The 24,216-nt window shown below is 43.8% G+C and overlaps 1 long non-coding RNA gene across 1 annotated transcript in view; it reads right to left on the bottom strand.

Moving 5' to 3' along the window:
- Nucleotides 1–8,574, bottom strand: part of LOC107293907 — a 60,725-nt gene extending 52,151 nt beyond the window's left edge. The window contains exon 1 of the long non-coding RNA XR_001549036.1: nt 8,508–8,574. This is a non-coding gene — a long non-coding RNA (uncharacterized LOC107293907). The remainder of the gene's footprint in view (nt 1–8,507) is intronic.
- Between the last annotated feature and the right edge of the window lie 15,642 nt (nt 8,575–24,216).

Genomic DNA, 24,216 nt, shown 5'->3' with positions numbered 1-24,216 from the left:
TCTAGTCCAATCCCCTGCTCAAGGCAGGAGACCTTATACCATCCCAGTCAAATGGTCCAGTCTACTTTGAAAACCTCCAATGATGGAGCATCCACAGTCCCAAGAGGCAAGCTGTTCCATTCCTCTCACCGTCCGAAAATTTCTCCTTCTAGGTTCTAGGATTTCCCTTTAACAAGCTTAACAAACTGGTTAAACTATTTAAGCTCTAATAAACTGGGACACTTTGCGTTCTAATCCTGCCTCAGGCATGAACCCAGCTGGGTGACCTTGGGCCAGCCACTCTCTCTCAGCCCTAAAAAGCAGGCAATGGCAAACCATTTCTAAAAACAGGAAAGCAGGAAAACTGCAGGGATGCATTAGACCAGGGGTGTCAAACTGGCGGCCCATGGGCTGGATGCTTCACACACCACACGGCTCCACAAAGGCAAAAAAACCCATCATGATATGTCACGATACATCACGTGATGCGATCGAGTTTGACACCCGTGTGTTAGACAGTTGCTAGGAGTGAACACTGCCTTGAGGAAGGAAGGAAGGAAGGAAGGAAGGAGGGAGGGAGGGAGGGAGGGAGGGAAAGGGAGACAAAAAGAAGACAGGAAGAGTGTAAAGGAGAAAGGTGGAAGTGAACAAGAAAGGGAGGAAGGAAAAAAGATAAGAAGGAAGGAAGGAAAAGGGGAAGGGACAAAAGAAAGAGAAAGGAAGGAAAGAGGATGGATAGTGGAAAGAAGAGAAAGAAAGAAAGAAAGAAAGAAAGAAAGAAAGAAAGAAAGAAAGAAAGAAAGAAAGAAAGAAAGAAAGAAAGAAAGGAGGGAGGGAGGGAGGGAGGGAGGGAGGGAAAGGGAGACAGACAAAAGGAAGACAGGGAGAGTGGAAAGGAGAAAGGTAGAAGTGAGCAAGAAAGAGGGAGGAAGGAAAGGAGATAAGAAGGAAGGAAGGAAAAGGGGAAGGGACAAAAGAAAGAAGAGAAAGGAAGGAAAGAGGATGGATGATGGAAGGAAGAAGGAAGGAAGGAAGGAATTATTATAATAAACTTATCTTAAAAACAACTTGAGTTGCTAATATTTTAAACTGAGAACAATCTTCTCTATCTATTTGCTTTGTTTAAAAATTGTGCTGCAGGAGCTCCAGGTTCTTCTTAGACTGAAAAAGAGATGAAACATATGTCCCATAGTTGATTTGGACTACAACTCCTTTAAGACCCATGGTTGCCACCACACAGCTTACACTCTAGAATAGTCAGTTTAGGGCTCACACCTTTTCCTCACAGAAGCAAAAAGAGGAAGCTTTTGATAATGAATGGTTACTGACTTATGTTGGAGCTGGTGGGACATCCACTGTGCAGGATCGTTCTGTTCTATAAATAAAGCATGTTTTTTTTTCCTAGTTTGACAATATGAAAGAGCACTGGCTCTCCCCGGTGTTATCATGAGCAATCCAAATAAAAGATCCAGCCCAGATGGAATCTGTTCTCAGAGATTAGGAACAGCAGGGACTTTTGTGGTCTAACTGGCTAGATGATTTCTGATGTCTTTCCCATGAATCAACAATTACGTATACGCCATCCAAACCAAGATTCATGTACCTATATCGACATGATTTATTTTATTTTTGGCATATGTTATATGAATCAATCACTGCGGTTTACACTACACTATACGAGTGTAATGTCAGAGCACGAATTATGGTGGCTTGTTGAGCAAACCATAATTCAGCACCCAGAGGAAAATGTGAGGTCCCAAGGATATTTACAACTCCTGAACATTTTTTGGGCAGGGGGGGAAAAATATTTTGGGCTAGAATAGAATAGAATAGAATAGAATAGAATAGAATAGAATAGAATAGAATAGAATAGAACTGGAAGGGACCTTGGAGGTCTTCTAGTCCAGGGCTTTTCAACCTTTTCACCCATTGTACCACTTTTAGCAACATCCGAGTACCACCAGTCGCCTAGCAAGGTGTCAAAAACTTGATGACAAAAAAAAGGAAAAAAGTGATAAAGTACAAGTAGTCCTCGACTTACAACAGTTTGCTTAGTAACTGTTCGAAGTTACAGTGGCACTGAAAAAAGCGCCCCCCAAGCCCCAGCTGAGCAAGACACCTGCCTGCCCGCCCGGCAGTGCTCTTCCTCCTGTTCGAGGTTTTCGTTGTTGTGAGCATTTCTGTTGAGGATTGGCAGCGGGGGCGGGATGGGGGAGTGTTTGGTTTTTATTCCCCCCGTCTGCTGGGTGGTTGCAGCAGGTTTTGGTCACTTCACATGACCCTGGGACACTGTGACCATCATAAATATGAATCAGTTGCCAAGCATCTGAATGTAAATCACAAGACCCGGAGAGGCTGCAACATTCCAGCTGATCGGCACTTCTTCTGGGCTCAGCAGAAGCACCAGGATCAGCGCCGAGCTCCAGCTGGAATCTGGCACTGATCCTGGTGTTTCCGCTAAGCCCTGACGGACCTGCAGCTCCAGCCATCTCTCGCTCAGGCTTGTGCGGTGCTGCCACCGGTTCAGCTCATTCCCCTCCCCCGCTACCACTTTTCTAGGATGGTCGTGTACCACCTGCCAGGTGCCAATGTACCACAGGTGGTACCCGTACCACTGGTTGAAAAGCCCTGTTCTAGTCCAGCCCCCTGCTCAAGCAGGAGAACCTACACCATCTCAGACAGGTGATTGCCCAGTCTCTTCTTGAATATGCCTGTACATGACAAATGTCCTGCTTGCTTTACTCCCCACCCCATTTAAAATGTTCCCCTACTTTAAATGTAGGCATTGTAAATGTACTGTTGATCCTAGTTTACCAAAACGGATGAAGCCAATCATATTTTTTTTGCATGTGATTTTTATTACATTAGTTTCATTTTTAAAATCATTAGCCTCCTGTATTTTGACTTGTTCTCTCATACTGAAAAAAGATCAATATGATAGACAAAAAAAGGGTCACAAACATTGTTTTTGAAGTTAATTGTCAAGTTAGGATACACAATTCACGCCACACATTCTGTCTCGGAGCTCAGCCTGCTTCATTCTCTTTCAAAACAGATTATCTGGCCAAATATTAGACCTTCATTTTGATTTTTACATCAGCATACTTCTCTGATTTTTTTTCCCTGTATTTCCAGTTACAGCAGCCCCAAAATTCTAAGGATTTTCTCAAGGCTTAAAACAATATTCTGTCTTTGAATGCATTCCAGGTTTAATCTGTATTAAGTACTTAAAACAATGGTCAGATAATGCAGCTGTATTATAAGAGGGTTTAAAAAAAAGGGGGGGAGGACATATTCTAATTAACAGCTTTGTCACCATGGATGAAAAAGCAGAAATCACTTTAGCTCAAAGCTTTTTCAACTTCTACTATATCCTAATTGAAGATCAGAAACCTATGGCCACCCACCCATTAATCTGAGCTGGATGGAATAAATTGAAGATACTCCAATGAAGACAATTAAGGAGAGTTAGAAAGGAGAAAAGGGACCACTTTTTCCAGAATTTCCATTGTGAAGCAAAGTGGTGGTTAAATCAGTTACATCCAAGTTTATGACCTTTTTGCCATAGTTGAGCGAATACGGTCATTAGGCAGATCTAATTTCCTCCCTTGACTTTGCTTATCAGAAGCCAGCTGGGAAGATCACAAATGGTGATCACACCACACTGAAACTGTCATAAATACATGCTGATTGCCAAGTTTCTGAATTTTAATTACCTGACTGGGTACGCTGCAATGGTCGTTAAGTATGAGGACCAGCCAAAAGTCACATTTTCAATTCCTTCAAGTAACTTCAAATACTTGCTAAATTAATGGTTGTAAATCAAGGATCACCTATGATAAATTGGAAGATGTAAACACAAAACACAAACTTTTAAGGAGTGACAGGCCTTATCATTTGGCCCTTAGGTTAACTGGTTTAGATCTCCAAAGAAAACAGTGGTTGTAACTAAGGATCCTATGATGCTGCTGGACTGGGCAGATCCAACATTTCTGGCCCATTGGGGGTTATTAAGTGCTTAAAAATCAAAAGGATGCAGAGTCTTAACCTAACCCTTTGATTCTTAGAAAAAACACCCAAGGCCCAGATCAAAATGGTTTGGTCAATTCACATCAGAGGTCTCATGCAGATCAAGATTTCTTCTGTCCGGTTTTAGCACTATACCACCGGTTCAGTTTGAAGTAGGGTTAAGATGTTAGACTGGAGTCTGGAGACACGTGATCAAGCTGAACACAAGCACTAAAGTTCATTTTCACCCAGTCACCCCCTCTTAACTCAATCTACTGTTGTTGTAAGGCAGGGGTCTTTAAACTTGGCCCTTTTATGACTTGTGGACTTCAACTCCCAGAATTCCTTAGCCAGCGTTCCTGGCTGAGGAATTCTAGGAGTTGGTCCACAAGTCATAAAAGGGCCAAGTTTGAAGACCCCTGTTGTAAGGGGAAAAAAATAGAAGAAAGAATTTGGGGGGAAAAATACAGGTAATCCTCGACTTACGATCACAATTGAGCCCAAAACGTTTGTTGCTAAGTGAAACATTTGTTAAGTCAATTATGCCCATTTTATGACCTTTCTTGTCACAGTTATTAAGTGAATCACTGCAGCTGTTAGTAACACGGTTGTTAAGAAAATCTGGCTTCCCTGTTGACTTTACTTATAAGAAGGTCACACAAAAAAAACCACATGATCCCGGGACACTGCAATCGTCATAAATATGAACCCTGTGGCCAAGCATCCAGATTTTGATCAAGTGTCTACACTGGGATGCTGCAATGGTCATAAGTGTGAAAAATGCTCATAAGTCACTTTTTTCAATGCCATTGTAACTTTGAATGGTCACTAAATGAACTGTTGTAAGTCTAGGACTACCTGTATTAGTTTTTCAACTGGAATAAACTGACTTGGAGAAAGAGCAGGAATTAATAGAGAAAAATAAATGTAACAAATAAATAAGTCTTAGCCTTGCATAAGTCCTAGAAGCACTCTTGGGCAACAAAATGGTCAGGTAATTAAAATCCATAGATTTGTTTGGAAACGTGATCACATTCCTCCCCAAAAGAGACAAAGATAATCCACAGAGGTTTATTGAAAAAGCAATGATTAAACAAATGTCAAGCTGTGAATCCAGCTTTATATGAGGCTGCTTGTCCAACTACAAAAGGAAAGCATACAATTGCTGCGGGTACATATATTCTAGTCATGTCAGCTTCAAACATACAAATATTTTGTAAGAATCCCTGCCTAGATTTTTATATATGCATAAATAAAATATGGGCTTTATTTTACATATATTGTAGCATGGGGGTCAGGAATGTGAACATAGCTCTTACTAGAGGTTCGACAATGTGAAGCTCAACAGGATGCAAGCTAAATTATCAAAATTAAAAATGGAAGTATGGAAACAGCACTTAATTAAATTCAAGATCACTTAATATGCTATTTAGGTTGCTCAGCAGCCAATAAAAACTGGACAAGGAGCAAAAATTCTATTCGCAGAGGAGGGCAATGAAAAAAAACCCTCTGCTCACACCACTCTTAAATAAGGACCATCATTTCAAAATCTGGATTGTTGATACAGCAATCAATATTATTATTATTATTATTATTATTATTATTATTATTATTATTATTATTATTATTATTATTATTAATAATAATAATAATCTTGCCAAACTGAAGGACGTCAGTGCTTAGATAGGATGGTGCAGTGGTTAGAATGCAGTATTGCAGGCTAACTCTGCCTACTACCAGGAGTTTGATCCTCACCGGTTCAAGGTTGATTCAGCTTTCCATCCTTCCAAAGTCAGTAAAAGGAGGACCCAGATTGTTGGGGACAATATACTGACTCTATAAATTGCTTAGCGAGGGCTGTAAAGCACTGTGAGGTGGTATATAAGTCTAAGTGCTTTTCATACACTGTTCTTAGCCATAATGTGTGTTCATTTTGACTTACTATGGTATAGGAACCGGTAAGGCAGGTTTAATGAATAAACTATCATTAAATAACTGAGAATTTAGCACATTGTGTAAATCTAACTATAGGTAGTCCTCAACTTATAAACATTCATTTAGTGACCATTCAAAGTTACAATGGCACTGAAAAAAAGTGACTTATGACCTTTTTTTTACACTTATGACCATTGCAGCATCCCCCTGGTCATATGATCAGAGTTCGGATGCTTTGCAACTGACTCATATTTATGACAATTGCAATGTCCCAGAAGTAAAAACCAGTTTCTGGAAAAAAAATATTGTCAAGTGTGGTCATGTGACTGTAGGATATTACAATGTCTATGAGTGCGGGACAATTGCTGAGCAGCCAAAATGCAGTCACATGACCTTGCGGTGGGAATAGACAGCCATCAGAGCTTCAGAACCAGGTAGTAAGTACTTTCTGGAGGATCCATTGTAACTTTGAACAGTCACTAAATGGCCAGTCATAAGTCAAGGACTACCTGTATCAGATTGGAGAAAAAACAAGGTAAATCCCCACTTAGCCAGGATGGTGGCTAAGGAACACCTGCCAAATGAGGTTAGAATAGCCATGCTGAGCCTAGCCTACCTTGCAGGATTGATGTGAAGTAAATAAGGAGTTTCTGACTTGCCTCCAAATGCTTAGAAAGAAGACAGGATGAAAACTCAGGTACTCTCTTATTGTCCACATAAAAGCAGAAACAACTAATGTCTCTGCGTTCAGGCCATGAAAGCACAATCTATATTGCTATTACTAGGAAAATGCAAACACAAAAATCCATTTTTGCTATCCCAATATTTCCAATAAATTCAACTTTCCTCAGCATTTAAATCTCTGCCATTTCCCTTACGCACATGCCTTAGGCTAGAATCCTGTTTCTTTTCCAAGCAAGCTGTTGTTCCTCTCAAGATTTACAAAAGTTTGCTTCCCACAGCATCCCGATTCTCCATTTCTAGGAATCAATCTTAGATCCCCGCACCACGGTCACACAAAACTCTTAATTTGATCGCACACTCCGGAACCCTTCTGAATGAATGGCTACTTTGGGAAACACAGCAAACTTCAACTTTTACTAGCCTTCCCGAGTTTGGTGCCCTCCTGAGGCGCTGACCTCCGACTTCCACCATCACCAATCCATTCAGCCTTTGTGAATTGGGACTGAAGGAGGCCGAAGTCCATCACGTGTGGAGGATACCGGGAAAGCACCCACAACTAGCAACAATTGCTGTGTTTTTTACTATTCAATTCAGAACAGAGCTGGAAGGGACCTTGGAGGTCTTCTAGTCCAACCCCCTGCTCAAGCAGGAGACCGGCCTATACCATTTCAGACAAGTGGCTGTCCAGTCTCCTCTTAAAAACCTCCAGTGATGAAGCATCTACAACTTCTGAAGGCAAACCGTTTCACTGGTTAATTGTTCCGTTAGGAAGTTTCTCCTTAATTCCAGATTGCTTCTCTCCTTGATTAGTATCCATCGTTTCTTGTCCTGCCCTCTGGTGCTTTGGAAAATAAGTTGAGCCCCCCTCTCTTCTTTGTGTGTAGCACAACACACAGCTTTAGCGTGTAGTAGAAGACCCCCCCTTCTACTACACGCTTGCTAAGCAGCCACCAACTCCAGCCGCGTTTCACCCAACCAGTTCTGAGCACTCGGCCCGTGCAGCGCGCCTTAATTTATGACTCCGTGCGTCATGGGAACGCTGAACACGGATCGAGAAAACCAGCCCTCTCCCCGAAAAGCGTAACCTGCATCTTCTCCTCCCACTACCACCCTCCTTAATTCGGGAGGGAGGGAGGGAAAATTCCCGGCATTGGGAACCCCAACTCTTGGAAGAGGAGAAGGAGGAGGCGAGTAGCGGAGAAGCCCCGGGAGCGCGAAAGGGGAGCGGGCGGCAGTCGGGCACCGCCAGCTGCGAGCTCGGGAAGTTTCAGGCGGCCCAACTCTTGCGTGCCGCTTCTCTACGGGGCGTCTGAGGCGAGGCTGCCGTGGGGCGGAGAAGCAGCCGGAGTCTCGCTCCGTCCCGCCCTCAACCCTCTTCCCAGGAGAGACGCGGGACTCTCTGCCCTTTCTCGGCATTCGGCCCGGCCGCCCTTTTGGGGAAGGCGCGCCTCCCGCCGCCTCCTCCTCCTGCAAGCGCAGCCGCTCCTGCCTCGCCGGAAAGTTCCGCTCGGGCTCCTTCTGCAGCGCCCCAGAGGCCTCGTCCGCCGCCCGCCCCGGGCCTCCCTCCGCCCCCGCTCGCCCTTTCCTCCAGGGGCGCCCGCTTTCCTGTTTCCGAGGAAACGTGGCGTCGGGAGCCGCGGCTCGGAGACTCCCGCGCGCGCAACGCGTCCACCTTAGGCGCGCCTTGCCCAGCCCAAACTTCTCCTCAGCCCTCCGAGCTGCCTGCCCCTTGGCCTCCCGCCTTCCCCCTCCCCGGCCATTCCGGGCCGAGAGGAGTCCCAGCCGGGCGCTCCCCACTCCAGCCAGGCTTTCGCAGCCGCCCTCTCTCGGCAGGCAGCGCAGGGCAGCGCGGGATCCACCAGTCCGGCGCTGCCCAACTTGCCCGCCCCGCAGGAACTCACCGGCGCGCACGTGCTGGCGCTCCCAGCCGCTGCCAGCCAGGCTCGCCTCGGCCCGGGGGGACGTGGCAGAAACGAGCGGCTGCGACCGCGGCTCCTCCCCAGCCCAGCTGCGAAACGCGGGAGACGCCTCCCGGCTCCGCTCTAGCCGCAGGCGGGACGCCCTCTGCCGAGCGAGGGCCGCCTGAGCCGGCTGCCCCAGCGAGGACGGGAACCGTCGCTGGATGGCCGGTCCTGGCGGCGGCTGGCTGGGTTTCCTGTGGTTCCACTCGCGGCACGGCATCCTTTCCCGCGCCCGCCCCCCCACCTGTTGTTTTTTTTTTCTCCCGAGAAAGGTTTGGTTTTCGCTCAAAGGCGCTGCAGAACAAGCCCGATGGACGCGCGCACACGCTGGTTGGGTTCCGACGACACGCTCAACGCGGGTCAACGAAGGGAAACGACTGCCTGGTCTCGCCACCTCGAAGATGAGAACCCGTCTTGTTTGGCGTGTGGTGCACTCCAACCTGGGAGGGAACGATACAGACCATGATTGGATTCTTGTGGGTACCCAGATGCTCGTAATGGATCTCTGCTTATGATGATGATGTTGTAATTGCAGTGCTTTGCTTCGATTAGCAGCCCTAATGGTCCTGCTGGAATAGGAAAGTGAGATAGTAAATGAATAGTTAAAGGTGAAAAGCCCAGTCTGTTCTCTCATCCGTTGTGTTCGGTGTGGTCTTTCCTCTGACTTTTAACCCTTCGGAATAAAATACATCTGAGCGCTTGCGAAAGAAAAAGAAAAAAGTTGCAGGAGACCTGGTAGTTCAAACCACACACTTAGCTCAATCTGAACCAGACACATTAAAGTTAGTCTGATTGGCAGACCTGTTGCTTTATACAGGAGATTTCTGATCCCGTTGTAATCAGCCAGTGAGGCGCTTCTCCTAGATCAGGGGTTCCCAATTTCTAGTCTGGATCAGCACCAGTTCACGGTATGCCAGAAACCGGGCTGGGCAAACAAGCAAAGCCCCATCTGCAGGATGTAGGCAGCACACAAATCCACGTCCCCTCCGGTCCGTGGAAAAACCTCTCTCTGTGGAACTGGTTGCTGGTGCCCAAATGTTTGGGGGCCGTTGCCTAGATGAAATCTGCATGGAAAAGAGGATGGAGGGGGGAAATGGAAAAGAGTGGTTTAAAAAAGCGGGTACTCAGCTTCAATTGGACTGTCTGCAGAGGAGGGGTACAAAGTGCATATTCCCCCCCCCTATTTAATGCATCTTCTGCTAAGATAAGATAAGATAACCTTTATTGTCATTTTTTTATTGTCGGCACAACGGCACACATCAAAAATGAAATTTAGTTGGCCGCTCTCAAAGTGAAACACATACATGACACACACCTAAAACATACTATGTACAACATATGTATAGACCCACACCCCTGCATATACATGGCAAATAAATATAAAATACTGTCCATCTTGAATATATAACGGAAGGAGGAAGTTTGAGAGTTCACAAGGTTAATGCCGTAAGGAATGAAACTATGGCTGAATCTGGATGTTCTGCTATGGATACCACGAAGCCCCCTCCCAGAAGGTAACAAGGAAAACAGGTCGTGAAGAGGATGTGAGACAGTTTCATTCTGTTACAAAACTGTCAGGCCTGAATACTGGAAATTGATGGAATATTAAAAAAAAATCACACAGTATTTCAATAAACATTTATGTGGGGAAAAATGACTATTCCACAGCGGTGACACAGCTAAAAACCACATATAGAATTATTTCTCCAATAATAAAATAGCTGTTTTATCTTTTGGGAGGTTTTTAAACTCTTCTCTGCTTATTTACAAAATGTATACTTAGTTTTTTTGGTTAACAAAACAGCTAGGCTTGTGTTTCTGTAGCTTGAAAATGGCATAGTTTGGTTTTAATGTTTGTTTTTAACTTTTTATGTTAACTTTTTATGTTTTACTTATATGTAACTGTAAACCGCCCAGAGTTACCCTAGGGCAGGGGTCTTCAATCTTGGCCCTTTTATGACTTGTGGACTTCAACTCCCAGAATTCCTCAGCGTTGCTGGCTGAGGAATTCTGGGAGTTGAAGTCCACAAGTCATAAAAGGGCCAAGGTTGAAGACCCCTGCCATAGGGTAAGATGGACGGCCAATAAATTTAATAGGTTGATTGATAGATTGATAGATAAAGTGATGACTCCCCAGACGCTTCCCCAGATACCTTTCCAGATGTCAGCTCGGAGAAGAATGAACCAGTTCCAGGCATGTCAGGAGGGGAGTTGGTCAATGGCTCCAAGCAGCTGTCTGAGACTTATTTGGCTGAAGCTCAGCTGCAGCAGGACAGCCATGAGGCTTCATGTGGGAAAAGCACATAGTTGCAGCCAGTCAGCGATGAGGAAGAGGAACTGCCTTCTGCACCTGATCCAAGAACCCACAGAGGAGAGAAAAGGCAGGGGCAGTGAAGGTCAGCCTGATTACTCTGAGGAGGCAGCCTTGCCCCTCTTGATGGGCTGTACCAGAAGCTGGCTATTTAGCACAGCAGACAGATGGAGATGATGCTGGAGGTAATGTGGTTGTTTCCTTGATGTGTGTTCTTGCCTTGAACTTCGGATTATGTCTCCTCAACTGTTGTCTTGCCTTTGCCTCAGGAACTCGCCTTTGCCTCAGGAATTCGCCTTTGCCTCAGGAACTCGCTTTTGGCTTGCCTTTGCCTTGGCTTGCCTTTGCCTTGAGGACTAGTGTTGGCTTCATTTGAATAGCCTGTGAAACTCATTGAAGTTGAGCCGGTGTCAGCACAGGGAATTGCTGGGGAATATCAGTTCAGGCTGGGAAGCTTTAATAAAGACTCCTTACATTCATGATGTGTTCGGGGCAGCACACATAGTGAAAATGATAGCGTTTGTACAATAAGGCCTCAGTAGTGAAAGCATGTGGAAGAAAGCTGACATTCACGCCCAGGCAGGATCCTATCAAAATAAGATACACCTCAACTTACAACCACTCATTTGGTGACCATTCAAAGTTACAACAGCACTGAAAAAAGTGATTTTACAACCAGTACTTGCACTTACAGCTTCCCTACTGCCATGTGATCAAACTTTGGGTGCCTGGCAACTGGCATTTTTTTACAAATGTTGCAGTGTCTGGGGATCACGTGATCCCCATTTACAACTTTCCCAGGTGGCTTCCAACAAGAATTGTCAATGAGAGAGGCCAGATTTGCTTAACGGCTGCATGATTCACTTAACAACCATGGCAGAAAGGTCATAAAATCAGGTGTGACTTACTTTACAACAGCACTGCTTAGCAACAAAAATTGTGGTTCTATGTTGAGGACTAGATATGGACACTTCTTTAACATAGCTAGGCCTGACTATCAAAAACAACATTTCAAATTGTGTCTAGGAAATATGTTGCAACCAAGGGTGGATCTTTCAACATCGATATAAATAAAAATGTAAATGTTTGTTTGTTCAAAATCTTAAATCTCCGAAAGGTCTTCACTGATTGCTTTGAAATTTTGACACAATGTTGCATTCGAATACGTGCGTGTTTTTATATACCTATATTATATAGATGTCACACTTGTGACAGGTAAAAACATGCTTTTTTTGAAAAACCGCTATCTGTTGGTCGTAAAAGCAACACATGCTAACCAGACTGAGCCACAGCAACGTATGGCCTGGTACAGCTAGTAATACAATAAAGTTTCAGTTTTATGCATCAATTAGCAGCCCCTCCAGGAACAGCCTTGCAATCCAGATTTTGTTCAGAAAATTTCAATTTTCAGACATGACTGACAAGGAAAACTTTATCTTTATGAACACCACAGTCCTGCAGAAGTGGGACAGGAGAGATTTTTTTAACCCCAAAACCACTCTTGCCCTCAGTCAGGCACAAAAGGCTAGATTCAAGTTATCGTATTTTATACATATTATGCAAAGATTTAAAATCCCTGGAGAAATCTATAATGCTGGGAAAGATGGAAGGAAAGAATAAGAGATGACCAGCACCAAGTTGGATGGATTCAGTTACAACAGCAATGGTTGCACCACTGGAAGAAATAAATGACCAGGTTGGCGGCAGAGTGCCCTGCAGAAGGAATATTATGAATATTAAGTATCCACATCTTGATGGCACATAAGTAAAAGTAAAAGTTTCCCCTCTCCAGTCGAGCCTGACTCTAGGACGTGGTGCTCACCTCCATTTCTTAGCTGAGGGAGCCAGCATTGTCCAAAGATATTTCCGTGATCATGACTATATGCTGAGGCACACCAAACATTGTTACCTTTCCACCGAATTGGTACCTATTTATCTAACTGCATTTGCATGCTTTCGATCTGGAGCTGGAGCAAGTAACAGGAGCTCACCCTGTCACGTGGTGCTCAGATCTCGAACCCGGTCGGTCAGCCTTCCAGCTCACAAGCTCAGCCATCCCATCTCCTTGATGACACATAATCAACCTTAATTCAGGTGTGTTGTGCAAACACAATCTTGCTACTTCACAGCTCCAGGAAAAAAAGTTGGACATAGAGATGAAATAAATTAGGGAATAATATTCTAGAGCAATAATTATCAATCTCAGCGACATTAAGATTTCAACTCCCACCATTCTCCAGCCAGCATGAGATGTACAGATAAATACAGGTGTATAAATAATTGCAATATTTGTATACTGCCAGTTTCACATGGAGGCTTGCCTGTAATCTTCAATACAGGGTTTATGAAATGCAAGGACTTTCTGGAAGACAGGGCAGCGTTCCCATAAAGTAGTGGATTTTGATCTAGCTAGTTTGAGTATGTACTAATGATAAGGAGTATAAGCAAATCAATGGTTAACTGGGTTATCCACATTTCTTTGTTACTTATTACTGTTACTTGTGTGCTGCCTATGTGTCAGATGCTTGACAATTTACAGTACTAAAACATTAAAACAACACATGGCAAATATAGCTTAAATATCTCGGCTGCTAACCACATTTAAAAACCATTCTTTCTAAAAGCTCTGTGGAGAACTGTTTCCTCCATTTTCTTAAAAATAAGAAGGTCGCATCTTGATCACATCCTGGAGGTTGCCACTGAGAATGTCATCTTCTTAACCTTTGATCTCTTGAGGACTGGTAGTCAAGTGATCTCTTGAGGGTAGCCATAATGTTGGTTAGACCATGTAATGCACTGTGTAGAGGAAAGAGGGAATGGCCTTGAAGGTGAGGGAGAAAAACTGCTACCAAGGCAACAGCCGGATAAGAATGATTTGATCCCAGGCCAAGTGGTTGATTTGATCCCATTTTTCTCAAGTGACTTGAGAAAACACGTTAAACAAGTCCCTCCCTATTTCACATGAACATACAGTGAGGCACAGAAAGCAAATTCAGACATGGAAGATTCTGTTAACGGAGGTTCAGTGTGGCTCTATAAAAATCAGTGGGATGTAGTGATGATTGACTTAATTCCCATTTATTTCAATGGATCTCTTCTGCATGTGACAACCTCTGAATGCATCTTGGTATATTGTAATATGTGAAACCACAAGGAAAAAACGGGGAGGAAGGCCCCATAGAGCTGAGGTTCAAGCTTGACTTGAAGAAGACTTTAACTTCAGGCTTTATGGTTTTGTCATAATCTGTATTCTCTGGCCCCCAAAGGAGGAGGGAGGAGGGAGGAGGAGGAGGAGGNTTTTCTTCATGTGTTCAGTTTCACCAGACAACTTTTGTTTGATTATGTGATTTTGCTGGTGGAATATTAAAAGTACAACTTCTCCCTTGCAGTCCGACACAGTACAACCCAAGAAGATGTCTCCTGAGCAACTTCTTAAGATGAATATTCCATTCAGTCCAGGGTGAAGAATGAATTTTGACCTTATTAAGAGACGCCCTGCTGTGGTGGCACTTCTCGATGAAATTGAAGTTCTTGTACTTTCTGCTGTTACAATGATTGGAATAACACATGGATTTAATGTCACCAATATATGAGACTCTACAGCAATCTCAGTAAAGAAACAAAAATGAATTCATGCCTAGTCCCTTAATAACCAAATACTCCATAGACCAAGAGAGGGAAGATTTTCTGTTTTGTTGTCTAGTTGCAATAAATATATGATTAATGACTTAATACTTTCGTTCTCTCTGAACCCCAGCTCAGCTGCTTACATTTTATGAACACTGTTCATCAATAAGTTGGTCTGTATAATAATAAGGGTTGTTGTCCAGTTTGTACGAAGTTCACAACTTAGGGAAAAGGCTTTAGTTAGAGCTTGATGTAACAAACACTAATCAATTAATTCATAGTTGTCAGGTTTATCCTAGTGGCCAACAAGATTTTGGCCCAGTTACTTGTTTGGTTCATAAACCATGCTAACAAAATTATTTTACAATAAAAATGTGGAGACCTTGTTTCTCTCTAAGCTTGGTTATTTGCTTGCAGATATTTCATTACCTGACTAGTAACAGCATCAGTGTTAGTGAGTGTACGGTTTGCTTCCTTCAATCCTCACACTCATCCATACTGATGATGTTAGCTAGTTGGGTAATGAAATGTCCACAACAAAACAACCAAGCTCAGAGAGCACCAAGGGCTCCACAGTTCAACAGTGAGCTAAATATATTATATACTATTAATATGATCTATGATCCCAAAGCTTCCCAAAATGATGGTTCTTAGCTACTGTAATTTATGAATCATGTCATTAACCAAGTCATAGATGTATGTCTGCACGGAAGAAAGTATGCAACCTTAGGCTTGTATCTTGAGTCCACAAGTCTTTACATTTGTATAAATGAGGGGATAGTCGGGGCATTCATCAAATTTGTATTTGAGACAAAATTGGAGAGAGAGGAAGAACTTGCTAATATCATGGAAGACAGAGACAAGATCTTGATAGACTTGAACATTGGGCCCTCTCCAAGAAAATACAGGTAGTCCTCAACTTACGACCACAATTGCTAAGTGAGAAATTTGTTAAGTGAGTTTTGCTCCATTTTACAATTTTTCTTGCCACATTTGTTAAGTGAATCACTGCAGTTGTTAAATTAGTAACACAGTTGTTAAGTGAATCTAGCTCCCCCATTGACTTTGCTTGTCAGAAGACTGCAAAAAGTGATCACATAACCCCGGGATATTGCAACCGTCATAAATGTGAGTCAGTTGCCAAGCATCCAAATGTAAATCACGTGACCATGGGGATGCTGCAAATGTCATAAGTGTGAAAAATGTTCAGAAGTCACTTTTTCAGTACCGGTGTAACTTCGAATGGTCACTAAATGAACTGTAGTAAGTTGAGGACTACCTGTAGCAAGAAATGTCAGATTCTACACTTAGGAAAAAACAAATGCACGGGTGCAAAATTAATACAGGTAGTTCTCAACCTATGACCATAATCGAGACCAGAACTTCTGTTGCTAAGCAAGATGGTTGTTAAATGAGTCATGTCTAATTTAATAACCACGTTTTGCCATAGTTGTTGAGTGAATCATGCAGTTGTTCAGTGAATCCACTTTCCTCCATTGATTTTGCTTGTCAATAGCTGGCTGGGAAGGTGGCAAATAGAGATCACATGACCCCAGGATGCTGCAGCCATTATTAATAAATGCCAGTTGCCAAACACCCAAATTTTGATCACATCACCATGGAGATGCTCCAACGCTTGTAAGTGTGAGGAGCGGTCATAAGTCACTTTTTCCAATGCTGTTGTAACTTCAAACAGTCACTAAACAAATTGTTGTAAGTCAAAGACTACCTGTACTTTAGGATGTCAGATTTAACATGCAAGACGTGGCTCCTGGCATTTTATAGTAACTTGAGAATGGCACAACCTGGCAGAGAGAAATCTGTGGGCCAGTGTTTCTCAACCTTAGGAACTTTTAAGAATTTTAAGAATTCCACAGCCAGGGAAATTCAAGTCCACAGATCTTAAAAGCTGCCAAAGTTGAGAAACACTGCTATAGGCCAGTGATGGCGAACCTTTTAGAGACCGAGTGCCCCCAAACCACCTCATCCCTGCTCCATCCCCGCGTCTCCTGCCCGCAGGGCCACCCACCACCTCGACAGCCCGCCACAGCAGATCGCCCAGGCAGCCCAGCAGCGTCATGGTGGCCATGCCCTCCTTCCGTGCCCCACAGCATCATCTGCACGCAACGGGGCACGAGGGCAGAGTCTTTTTCCCTGCTGCCCGGCTGCCATGTCCTTGGCTGCGCTGCTCTGCACAGGCTGCGTCCGGGGCGACTCTCCTCCGGGGGGCTGCTGGTGAGGAGGGGGTCACGGGGGGGTGGCAGGGCTGGGGCGACGGCATACGTGCCCACAGAGAGGGCTCTGAGTGCCGCCTCTGGCACCCGTGCCATACGATCGCCACCACTGCTATAGGCAGTTAAAAGGAAAAAAACGCCATCATCTCCCATCCTCAAAATAGCTGATTTGCTGAACCCAGGTACTAAAACTGATACAGAAGCAGTAGGACGTGGCAGGTGACACCTGGCCAAAAATTCTGTGACCTTGTGGATATTCCTAAACACTTTGCAATGTGGCTGGATGTTACATCAACATTCAGTGTCATTTAAAATGGGTTTCTTTGCCTGGATCCACAAGGAGTTGCCTTCTCTCAGATTCAACAAGAAAGGACAACTTAGCACATGGAGGAATTCTGTTTACCAAGCAGGTATTGTTGCTCAGAGTCAATGCTAATGCAATTATGTACACGAACAGCCCTCGCTGCTTTGTAGATTACCTAATTTTGCCTTTTTAAAATTCTTACTGTCATTCTGTTGCCAGGAGAGTTTCTTTGTGTTTCTTCTACTTTTCTGTTTTCTGGAATGCCACTGGTGAGAAGTGGAGAAGTGCAGGCTGTTGTCATGGAAAACGTGAAAAAGCTATATAGATATAATTCTACAGTCGGTGAAAAAGAGAAAAGAAAATGGGCTTAAGAAGAAGCTGAGCTGTCTATCGGCGGTGCCAGGACTGGACTGATTCTTACTAAAATGCTCCAGGGCAAATGACATTTCTGCTACCAGTCTTGCAAGTCTCTTGCAGCTGTGACACAGTCCATTACCAGTTCCCCACTGGGAAAAACTCCCCACCCCGATGTTTCCCTGTATATTTACCGTAACCACCTAGGACAGTGGTTCTCAACCTTTTTAATGCCGCGACCCCCAACCGGTCGTAAGTCGAGGACTAAACCGGTCGTAAGTCGAGGACTAAACCGGTTGTAAGTTGAGGACTTTCCCTGCCCGGGAGCACCACGCATGCATGGTTCCGCCCCCTGCGCCGGCTGAGGCGTAGCTGGCAAGTGGCAGAGACGGAGCAGGCCGACCACCAGCTGGCCCAGCCCAAGGGAGGTAAGGCACCCGCTGGAAAAGGGGAAAAAAATGGCGGACAGCCTTGCTTGGCGACCCCCGTGAAATGGTCAATCGACTCCAAATGGGGTCGCGACCCATAGGTTGAGAACCGCTGACCTAGGAAGCTAAGTCCTGGTCACTGCATTTGCATGACAATGTCATAGGGGCTCACAGTTCTTTTAAGACCATCTAACAGAATAACAGAGTGGGAAGGGACCTTAGAGGTCTTCTAGTCCAGCCCAAAGATGCATTTTCAAAAGGCCCTAACTGGACTTTGTTTTTTCTTTGAAGACGTTTCGCTTCTCATCCAAGAAGCTTCTTCAGTTCTGAATGAATGGTGGAGAATGGAAGGATTTATATTCCTTACAGTCGTCTGATTGTTAGCAGTCTTTCAGGAGAGTCATTGAGGCCACTTGGAAGTTTATCTGTGCCCCCAGGGTCACCTGAATAGTGCAAATAGGTGTGGAATCGTGTTTTGAAAAAGCACCTTTGGGACAACCATGACCGGGATGACTGAGAATCTCCATAGACATCTAGTCCAGGGGTAGGCAACCTTGGCTCTTTTATGACTTGTGGACTTCAACTCCCAGAATTCCTGAGCCAGCCATGCTGGCTCAGGAATTCTGGGAGTTGAAGTCCACAAATCATAAAAGAGCCAAGGTTGCCTACCTCTGGTCTAATCCAACCCCCTGCTCAAGCAGGAAACTCTATATCTTTTCGGACAAATAGTTGTCCGATGTCTTCTTAAAAACTTCCAGTGTTGGAGCATTCACAACTTCTGGTGGCAAATTGTTCCACTGATTAATTGTTCTCACTGTCAGGAAATTTCTCCTTAGTTCCAGGTTGCTTCTCTCCTTGATAAGTTTCCCTCCATTGCTTCTTATTCTGCCTTCTGGTGGTTTGGAAAATAAGTTGACCCCTTCTTCTTTGCTGCAGCAACTGCAGGAGGTGACCAGGCTGAAGCTGAGGGAGGGGTCAAACGTGTCATCAGTCTCGAGTCTTTTCGCACTCACCAGAGGTCTAAATCCAGCCCACACTGTGGACCTCTTGGCTACAAGGGGAAAGGGAGGCCAGGAGAGACTGGATCTGGACCCCGCCAAGATTGGCCCAGTCTATCCAAAGATCACTTGCCCAAATGAAAAAAAAAAGGGCACTGCTCCACCAATTCTGTGTGAGGTGATTTGGGGGACGAATTGATGAAATCCATCCAGTGCCAGCAGGGAGCGAGGCACTGAAGCCAGCAGGGCAGGTAGGCAAATTGCAATCTCTGGGTGCGATCCTTGATTAATTTGCCTATCTAGACAGCGGTGGCAGCATCAGCTTATTGACTCTGGCATTGCCTCTACGAGCCAGACTGCAGTGGGGGATGATGGGGGGGGGTGTCACCCATATCTGGGGATTGACCTAACTCCCAAAGGAGGAGGAGGTTCGGCACTTTCCCGCAGCCTCAACATGGCCAGGATTCTCAAGGTGATCCGGTAGGACGTGGGAGGGGATTCCAAGGCAGGGATAGCCTCGGGGCCTTGTTACCCCCCTCCAGGGGCACAATGCCCACAGGTTTGGGAGTGCAGGCGTGAACGAAAAGAGGATCAAATTCTACAAGCCTCTTTACTATGCAAAAAAAAATCCCCAGCAAGGCTTGCAGGTGGGAACCAAGGCACTGAGTTATCCCGCATGGAATTATCCCATGGCGAATTGTCCCATGGCAAGTTTCCCACGTCAAGTAGTCCCGCAGCCGCGGTGACATGACTGTGGTGACACGGCCATGATAAGTCGCTGAAGACCCACCTCTAGACCCTTTATTTTTCTCTAGGTCATTCATTTAGTTTACATTGGGTACATGCGTAATTTAGGTCTTCTGTGGGAATGAGCCCATACATGGGACGTATTTTGCCAGTCACAACAGTGTCGGTCTCTTTTGTATGAACTAGGTTCAAATCTGCTTAGCTCTTTTCAAGGTCTGCCAAGGATGGGTAGTCTCCAGTACATGTGAATGTATGTGCCAATAGGTATGCCTAGCTTAGATATAGAGACTGTAGACTCAACAATGAGATAGATCAGTTCGAAGAATGTGGAAGATGACAGAGGTGATCTATGCATTTCTCCCGCCCCCTAAAAATCAAATGATATAATGCTTTGGGAGTGTGCCATCTCGAAATGCACGCAGAATATATGATTAAATGTGCCGTTCTCTTCAAGGAGGACCATGTGAATAGTCCTCCCCCCCCCTTTCTTATAAGAGGAAATTGATTCTAAGGTTTAATTTCACTAAGCAGAATAAATAAGCTGTCTCTTCCCCATGATAGATGTCCCGAATTGACAAATTCCACTCACAGCAAGAGAACCACAGCTTTTGTAGTTACCTCATAAGCTTGGGGCGGGAGGGGAGAGAGACAGGAGGGAGGGGCAGAAGAAGAAGCAAACAAAGCATTTGATTATGTTTAGTTAGTTTAATTGTCTAGCCCACGTGCCAAAATCCTTTTGATGATGTGCAAAGAAATTAGAGAAGCACAGATACAGGAATCGGTGTAGAACAATCAGCTCCAAACTCCCAAAAGATTATTTATATACAGCTATAGGTATAGGCAGTGCTTTTTCTGTAAAAAAAAAAAAAAAAAAAGGTGCCGGAACTCACACACGTCATACAACCCGCCTTGCCTACCCTACAAGGTTCCATCCAAAAAAGGTGCCAGAACTCCATTCTGGGGGTTCTATGAGAAAAAAAGCCCTGGGTATAGGTATGGGACCTGAATTTTCATTGCTAAGTAAGGTGGTTATTAAATAAGTTATGCCCAATTTTACAACCTTTTTGTCATGGATGTTAAGTGAAATGTTGCCATTGTTAAGCGAATCCCAGGTTCATTAAACAGATCTGGCTTCCCCCATTGACTTTGCGAATCGGAAGATAGCTGAGAAGGTTGTAAATGGTGATCACATGACCACAGGATGTTGCAAGCACCCAAATTTTGATCACATGACCAGGGGGATGATCTGATGGTTGTAAAGTGGAGAACCATTAATAAGTCACTTTATTTCAATGCGGTTGTAATTTGAATGTTCACCGAACAAATGTTTTAAGTTGAAAACTGCCTTTATAATAGGTGTGGATAGAGGTGTAGGTGTAAATATACTGTATCTTAGCCTGATTTGATTTACCAAAATTGTAAAACTACCATAGATGCTAATGGGTTTGAAATAGCTTCTTGACTATCAGCTCCAAGCAAGTAAGAGTTAAGCTGCAGGTTACACTGGGTTCTCAGTTTCTATTTTTATTAATAAAAACATAATATGTATTTAGTTAGTTGCTTGGCTTCTATACTGTTCCAACATATTTTACATGCCTCCAGACGTAATAGGGTTAAAAATACAATACGGTTTGTGATACTTTGATGTTCTTCTACATATTTACAAATGGAAGACCTTTTCTTGTTTATTTCGCAAAGATTGGTACTGCTGGTTAAGTTTCTTCGTTCAGGATTAACGAAATATATTTTAACACACACACACACACACACACACACACACTCTCTCTCTCTCTCTCTCTCTCTCTCTCTCTCTCTCTCTCTCTCTCGAGAGGAGATTGCCAAAAACCTTTTAAAAAGAAATGCTAGAATGATGGCCTCACCTATTTTCCACTCTGGTCACGCCCATCCCCTACCTCACTCCACCTTCTATCAGACTGCCCACAATGTGAACCTCTAGGTAGGACCGATTCTTGGCTCCATGTGTTGAGAAAGGTATAGTTTTATTAGAGATCAAGTGCATTGCAGCATTGCATATCAAAATCCCTAAGTTCTACTTCCCCACATTTACTGTCTCTCATTGCCCACCCCAGTATAACCAATCAAATCCATGCAAGATGTTTTCATAACAATCAGTCCAAGCACAGTTTGATATGCAGCTCCCTCCTTCTTCTAATTGGGTGACCTTGAGGCAGTGCCTCGAGAAAGTACAGCCTTTACTTTCTATTTCTCAAACATTACCTCCTTCATTCCCCCTCCCCACAGTTCATGGCAGTCAGTCACCGCAAAGCACAGCAAGTATAAGGTGGTAACTGATATTAAGGTTACCACCACTGTGTAATTGTGGCTGCCATTTTGACTTTTTTTTTTTTTTTTAGCTCTCCAAGACCTTTAATTGGATCTGATCTCCTTCATAATATCAGCTCCTTTTAAAAGCAATTTTGTATTTTTCTGGCTCTGCAGTAAAAGATAGTTCAGTTGGATTTTGATTTCCAGAGCTGGATTTGAGGATGGTCTGTTTTCCTCTTAAACTTGCCTTTCTTCTCCTTGATTCCTATACGTGATTACATCCATGCAGAATGTTTGTTTGGAAACAAACAAACTAGCGGCAGAAAATGGCTTTTGCAAGATCATCCATCATTGATGTTTATGTTACTAATGACAGATGTTCAGACAAGAAGTTTACAAGTGTCCATTACTGCTGTTTTATGTTTTTTGCCAATTTAATATTCCTCAGCTCAGCACAATTCAGCAGTCAAGCACCATAGTTAGTTAATCCCACATTTATATTAAAAACAAGTCAGTTATTTCCATTTTGATTCATGATTTATGTCTTCCAAGGGCTAGTTAGGAAGGGCACAATATTTTTAAAAAGTCCATGTGAGTATAAAAAGTTAAGCGATTTCATCTGGTATTGGTATAAGCAAGTAATAAAACTTCATTTAAACAGCTTAGAGAGGGCTGTAAAGAACTGTAAAGCGGTATATAAGTCTAAGTGCTATTGCTATTTCTTTTATTCTTATTAACTTATAAAACATCTAAAATAGTATTGTACAGAGATTAAATTGTTTCTAGCCCAAAGCTCATAATCGAAGAGCTGCTAAAAATAAAAAGAAATGCAAGGAAGGTGGTCAAAAAACTCAAAATGGCATCTGCAATAATGCAGTTAAAATTCCGTGCATTATATATATATAATTCACACAAATATTCATTGGAGGAAAAAAAGTTCCAACTGCAGTTTCATTTTATGCTTTTTTCTGCAATACATTTTTAATTCGCATCCAAATTTGAATGACATACCAAAGTATTGATTTATTTCTATTGATTTGATTTGATTTTTTAAAATCCCGCCTTAATTATTTTTATACTTAACTCAAGGCAGCAAGCATACCTAGTATTATTTCCTTCTCCTATTTTCCCCACATTAAAAGCGGTCCTGGGAGTTCTGAAGGCAACACGTTTGCCAGTGTTGACGTAAGTTGTGGGGCAGAGCTAAATTAACCCACTTAAAGAAAAGCAGGGCTATAAGATATCCCATCTCTAGATTTCCAAGGATCTTACTCTGGTTTATGGTTCTCTTCAGTTGGAAGGATAGGAAGGGAGTTTAGTTACACCATGGCCATTCATTTGGATGCTGGCAATTTATGGAAGATAGAAAAAGAATTTGTGTAGCTCAGGGTTGAACTGTGGTGTCCTTGGTTGTCTCTAAGCTCGGTTGTTCTCTTGCAGACATTTTATAACCCAACTAGATAACATCATCAGTACTAAAAAGGAGTGGGGTTTGCTCTCTATTTATATATTAGTGACTTGTCCTGTCAGTATTGGAAGGAGTATTCTCGGTGATTCCTTGATTAGGCTGTTGTTTAATGTTAGTTTGTTTGTCTGAGTTGGTGGTTCCTGGATTGGGGTATTCTTTATACATTGATTGTTGGACTAGACCAGGGGTAGGCAACCTTGGCTCTTTTATGACTCGTGGACTTCAACTCCCAGAATTCCTGAGCCAGCATGGCTCAGCTTGGAAGCCTCTCCCTTTCCCCTCAGCATGGCGGGCTCAGGAATTCTGGGAGTTGAAGTCCACGAGTCATAAAAGAGCCAAGGTTGTCTACCCCTGGTCTAGTGCTAATCTTGGTGATAATTTCTGCTCATCTGGGTTTGGATTGTTGGGGAGGAGTGGCTTTGTGGGGGTTTTTTTGGGGGGGTGTCTTCCATTTATGGAAGAGCCAATCTGAATTCCCAAAGATGCTTTTTCAGGAGGCAACTGGACTTACTTGTTTTTCTTTGAAGACGTTTCGCTTCTCATCCAAGAAGTCTAGACAGGTAGCTATGCACTTTGGGATGAACATCCTTAGAAGGGTGAGGGAGTGTGAGCGGATTTCCAGAGAACATTGCAGACTACAGGAACCATTTGCTCTTCAGTGTGAGATGCAGACAACACAGACTCATCCCCAACAGCCTGAGCCTGTCTTCAACAGGGCAGGGACACAGGGCAGAAAACATCCTGCAGCCAAGAAGGCTCCATACCCATTTGCACTATTCAGGTGACCCTGAGGATATAAACCTCCAAGTGGCCTCAATGACACTTTAAAGGAATGACAATGATCAGCTGCTTGCAAGGACTATAAATCCTTCCATTCCCCACCATTCAGCCA

This window comes from Protobothrops mucrosquamatus, unplaced genomic scaffold, assembly GCF_001527695.2.
Source record: "Protobothrops mucrosquamatus isolate PMUCROS unplaced genomic scaffold, P.Mucros_1.0 scaffold1771, whole genome shotgun sequence".
NCBI classification, from domain to species: domain Eukaryota; kingdom Metazoa; phylum Chordata; class Lepidosauria; order Squamata; family Viperidae; genus Protobothrops; species Protobothrops mucrosquamatus.
This window is presented reverse-complemented; position numbering and strand designations above follow the sequence as displayed.